The following is a 6,071-nucleotide window of genomic DNA, read 5'->3' on the forward strand; positions in this document are numbered from 1 at the left end:
CGTACTTGTATGGGTTTGCCTATTGCTGGGAGCATTAAAGATTTAAATTTCAATTCTTTAAAATTTAAATAAAACACGAAAGATATTTAAACACATCATTAAGACTCAGAAATGTACTTCTGCATGTCAATAGGATACAAACATCGTCAGATAGTTTACTTTTTGGCTCCGACGATGAATCGGAACTGGGTTACTGGACGTACCTGACTGACTGACACCGCGCACTTGTTCGCAACCCCACATTCGAGCAGTTCTTTTCAAATGTTCTATGGAGCGCCTTTCATGTTCCGCCTTAGAGTTGGAACGTCCAAGCCATGAGGTGCTGATGTTTACTCGCCGACATGATGCTCTGAACGAACTACAAATGGAATCACCATAAAAATTTCGAGAAGGCACGTTTGAATGTTCTACGATCCGAAGGCGCGAGCGACTCCCGGAATTTCGGTACATACATAAAAAAGTCCCTATACAACTCATTTCATTTTCGTCGCTCCCCTGTGTGTCCTCTTCCCACACTTTGCAGTTTCCCTTTCCTGTCCAGGACAGGTAAAAAAACGGTAAGGCCACCATGGGAAAAAAGGTAAGCAGGAGACCCCGGGTTTGTATTCTGGTAATTAAAAAAAATAGTTCAGAAACAGAAGTAAATGTCTTTGTTTTAAATTTCTTTCGACTTGTCATCGTGCAGCTGCCTTGCAACCTTTCCGTGCCATCAAAGGGTTAGTTATCAGTCATGGAAACGCTACGTATATTAACTGGTAGCATCACCCGATGGAGCCCTCTTCCTAAATCAACCACACTTTTAACAAAAACTGTAAGGTACTAGTGTTTTATGATCACTCCCAACGGTCACGCATTTCACTGACCTTCAGAACGAATGAAAACAGTTCCTTCGCAAATCTGGTACACGTAAAATATACGATAATAGTGATTCAATGAGCCATTACTGTAAGGTAAAATACGTTACTTGTTAGGAAGGTTTGCAAATTTAACGAGTTTCGCACATTCGTTTACGCCAGCGTTCTCAACCTTTCAGTATTCGTGACGCAATTTTCATCCCCCGTCCCCGTTGCCTAGGTTACAATGAGCGCGTGCAAACCGACAGACGTTCGTACATAGGCAACAAGTGTTCTCGGAAAGGTCCGGCAATAGCTCCAGCGATACAAAGATGAAATGTATTCGCAGACTGCGAATCTTGTACCACCACAGCTACACAGTTTACTGGAAACAAATGAAAATATGCGCCAGATCGGGACTCTAATCCGGATTTCCCGCTTTCTGCCAGCGATCGCCTTAATTGCTTTTTTTTTTTTTTGTCATTTTGTTCGTTATAGTTCGTTGCACCTGTGCGGGGCGGACATCCCACGATACCCGCTCAAGTTCATCGTTGATCCATTAACACAGTTTCTTTTTTTTTTTTTTTTTTTTTTTTTTTTTTTTTTTTTTTTTTTTTTTTTACAGAGAGCAGCGAACCCTCTGAATGAACACGCTGAGCTACCGTACCGGCATTCGGCTATCCGCCCACGCTTCACGCACAGACCCAAACTTCGGTTTTCCCAGTGTTTGCTTCCCATAACGCTCGCACAATTATGTGATTCCTACGCAGAGAAAGACTTATTTAGTTTTCTCGTCAGATTACCTTCGCTTTGGCATGAAACAGTTTCGTGCAGTTTCTGTATTTGACAATGTCGATGCAATGTTTCCTCGAATATGCATGCCGGAAGGTACGGAGAAGGCAATCTGACGAGTTCTTGAGAGCAGGGGAGAAGGTTTAGCAAACGGCAGTAGCGAAGTAGGCTGCAAATTGTACCCGCATGCTTAATCGGAGAACAGATGTAAGGCTTCGAGAACAGATCACGGTTTTTAATCATTCCCGAACTTCCACGCGGATGCAATTCCCCGCCAGGATGAGCCCTATCCCCGAAAAATATCCTCAGGTACTGAGCCACCCAGTTCGGCTCTTTGGCCGAAAGCCCCACCACGTTACTCCAGCCCCCCCCCCCCCCCCCCCTCCCCACTAGAGTCACACTCTGGCTCCAAACGCAAAAAGAGAAAGTTCGGCACGCAGTCTTGAACTACGCGTCAAGTCGTTTTCTGCTGTATCTGGGGGCGTAGCTCAGATGGTAGAGCGCTCGCTTAGCATGTGAGAGGTACCGGGATCGATACCCGGCGCCTCCAGACCAATTTTTCAGTGGCTGTATTTTTCTCTACAAGACAGAACCTCAGAGAATTGTGAACTGTTTATTTTAACGTTGGTTCCCACTCGCCGCGATACTGTAGTGTATCACAGCTCTATGGATACTGTACAGGAAGCTACCATCGAGACAATCTTCAACAGCACAAGCAAACCGAATATGTAGCAGAACCCGTTAAGCACACACTGTCAAAAAATGTTGACTACACTGATGTTCAGAAAAGAAGAACACCTTGAACGACTGGAGATGCGACATTCACAGGGCATGTACATTAGTAAGTTCTGCAGAAACGATTAGAATTTCAGCATGTGTCCTGTTACCTAGTAGGCACAGAGTCCGCCATGGACCCGATAACTTGTTCAATGCGTGATAGCATCGACGCGTATAAGGCGCCAATGGCGTCCTGAGGTATCGCCCACCATGCTGCATTTGCCTTGTTCCCAAGTTCATCTGTGGTGGCTGACATTGGGTCACACCGCTGCACCTGTCGTTTCACAATATCCCAAACATTTCCGAATGGTGACAAGACTGGTGATCTGGCGGGCCAGCGCAAAAGACAGACATCCTGTGACACCAAGAAGGCACGGATTAATGCAACGTGTGATGGTGCATTATCTTGTTGACAAACGGCGTCTGGGGTGTTGTGCAGAAAGGGTATGGCTACGGGTCGCAGGATGTCATTCACGTAGGTCACGCTGCTCACAGTGCCATGGACAGGCACAACCTGTGATTTTTGGTTGTACCCAATAGCACCCCGCAACTTAAAGCCTTGAGTTAGTGATGTATGTCTTGTGCGAATGCAGTAACTGTGATGCCCCCCCGCCCCTGTCTGTGGCGAACCATCATGTGGCCATCATTTTCAAACAAACAGAACCTGGATTCTGTGCGAAAACACTAACTGATGCCATTCCTGTTCCTAGTGATGTCGTTGCATACACCATTGCCATCTAGCACGTTGCGTACAATCGACAAAGGTAGGCGGAGAAGTGGACGACGCGCATGTAACCGAAGACGTAACAAACGGCGACGGATTCTCATTCCTGGTAGTGCACGATATGTTACACTGTTCCAGTATTGAGCCAGAGCCGAGGAGGAAGCAGATATATTTTGCAATGCCAATCGGATGAGGTGTAAATATTCGTGAGGGATGGTATGTGTGATGCAATCTGACCCATATCGTCGCGTTCTACGGCCTCCCGTGAACTATTCAGTACACACCCGTTGCACTGCAAAAACACTTTGTCCCACACGAGCAGCAATATCCCGGATGGGTGCATCACATTCTCTCATGCCAATAACGCGCCCTCTTTCAGACCCACTGATTTGACGGTTCGCACATACGTCTGCGAGGCATCCTGCACGTCTGCTCCAGTCAGACTGATCCATTACCTTCGCTTTATAGCGAGAACGAGAGCCTCAGGCACATTTTACCGGTAGGTCTTGTTGCGCCGCGATATCGATGCTGACCTTGAATCGACGGACTGACATGGTTTAAATGCTGATCATTTCTGCAGAGCATACTAATGTATAATTCCTGTGAATGTAAACGTCCTATCTCTACTCGTTCAAGGTGTTCTGTTTTTTCTTATCACGAGTGTAGCATTGGCCTCACGCACCTTTGGGGTGCTCATCGCACAATTACTTACTAAGTAATTAATATCTGGGGCGCATGCTTCCTACCATTTCGCCCGTTTTATGCATAGTACACATCCAGTAAGGGGACAGTTAAAACCAGCAGTCCAGTTTGATACGAAACTAGGGTGTTTTGGAGCCCTGTACACGAGTCCGTAACGCTAGCGAGTAACACCAGGCTGCGGTGTCGAGTGTACAGCGGTCACGCACCTCATGGTTCCTGTTCACCTGAAGGACTTATAATCGCGGTAACCGGTCGTAAGTGAACCAATAAAATTGTTTACAACCGAGGCGGTTTATTGTTTGATTCCACGATGCCCAATTGCGGAAGCCCTTTCAACCAAATTTTATACGAGTATAAGAAAATGAACAATCTCATCAATCAGCCCTACTTCTTCCTTAATGTTCGCTTACCAATGATTTTCATGAAAACGGGCAGATGAACTCAGTCTTCCTCCACTTTTAAGCTGCACTACAGGGTAATGATGTAGTCGTGATAGTCTGGCGCGTAGAGCACTGAACTCCGCCCATTGGGATCCCGGGTTCAATCCCGAATATGGGTGGGGACTCGTTTCAGTCCCTCTGAGATGACCCAGATTCAGACTGCTATACAACTGAGTGCCGAGAATCTTTCGTGGGGATAAAAGGCGGCCAGGGTGAGGGGTTCGCTACCCTGTCCCCTGCCATTGCCACGGCGAATAGAAACGCTGCGCTCTACCTGCAGTTCCTGTCGCGGATTTCGTGACCCGTGACGTCAATGTGGTGTTTCCCAACCACAAGCATTTTAGCCGTGGATTTTTCGACCGTTTCAGTTATAAAAATATATCTACACATTTTATGCAGCTTTAGGACTGGCTATGGACATAGCACGAAAGAGTACTGAAAAGTAATGCCTCTAAATTTTTACGTGAAACCTCAAAGCTTTTTAAGTAAATCGAAATTTGTTAATATTCTGCGCCTTTGTTCTTCATACGTACATATTTGTTTCCCGTCCTACACACCCTGGCGAAGTACTCATTTCTCCCAACGACAGACCGGTTTGTTGACACCGTCACTGTAGAATGTTCGACTTTGTTGACGGAGCTCTACCTCACACCTGCTTGCAGCGCTTCACCACCATCAAAGTGAAATCCTCGAAGTTGTTCTGTAACTTTTGGAAACACATGAAAATCGGATGGCTCCAAGTCGGAACTGTATGGAGGATGATCGATGACAGTGAACTCAAGGGGTCGCATTGTTGCAGCACTCTTGTGTGGTTTGGGGTTATGCTAAAGGAGGGGGAGCTTCACATGCGGACGAACTCTTCTCCAGTTAGAAACTCAATTACAGCACGCTGTCTCTCGTGCACCGACATAGCTTCTTTACACAGTGCCATGTTACACGCCGAAATTCGGATCCCTTTAGCAGCAGAGGCTTGCAACTTGTGTCACAAAAGCGTGAAAGTCGATCTATTAATATGCATGGCATGCAGTACCTCAACCAATGTTGAGAACAGAATAAAAAATTTCGAAAGCACTAGTTTTCGACACGTCCTCCTACACAGTAATGTTTAAATGTAATTTAACTTTTTTTTCCTTTTCCGTTTCTACAACATCTGTGCAGCAGGTGGTTCAACTATTTGTTTTGTTTCATGAATTTTACAGAGACTTTAAACATTACGTTAAATCTCCAGAGTCTTTATACAGGGGGAACCGCAAATCCACCGACTAATTTTCAGGGGTGGTAGTATGAACCAAAACAAAAAAGTCCAATAAACATGTGCACTACAATGTATTCCTTAAAAACTATGAGCATTTGCCCACTAGAAGAGATGTTTTTTCACAGTAGCGAGAGGTTCCGCAATTGTGTTGCCGTTTCAAATTTATCCTTTATTTTACCGTCTCAGATACACTTTTATAATATGACTAGTTGCGTTCAATATTTGATGAATTTCTTACTCACGTAGGCGTGCAAGCAACCTGTCGTATCCACACCAACTACACATCAGTTTGTACAGTATTCTGACGTATAATTCCATATGGATACGATGGGTTGCTTAAACAACTACACAGATCTGAAAATACTTGAGTGATTGACAGTTCACACACTAAACAGTTTTTAATACAGTTGTTAAAAATATTAAATATAAAACTGAATGAAAAGTTCAATGGTCCGCTGCAGCTCTATTTATTCAAGTCAAGACCCACACAACCGATTTCGCAACTTTTAAGTTGCATCATCTGGTGCATTCTGTACAGTATAATTTTT

At 44.9% G+C, this 6,071-nt stretch overlaps 1 non-coding gene across 1 annotated transcript; it reads left to right on the forward strand.

Annotated features, from left to right (window-relative positions):
- The first annotated feature begins 2,102 nt into the window (after nt 1-2,102).
- Trnaa-agc (transfer RNA alanine (anticodon AGC)) lies at nt 2,103-2,175 on the forward strand. Its single transcript has one exon. It is a non-coding gene; the product is annotated as a tRNA-Ala (tRNA).
- Nucleotides 2,176-6,071: the final 3,896 nt, after the last annotated feature.

This window comes from Schistocerca nitens, chromosome 1 (assembly GCF_023898315.1).
Source record: "Schistocerca nitens isolate TAMUIC-IGC-003100 chromosome 1, iqSchNite1.1, whole genome shotgun sequence".
Lineage (NCBI taxonomy): Eukaryota > Metazoa > Arthropoda > Insecta > Orthoptera > Acrididae > Schistocerca > Schistocerca nitens.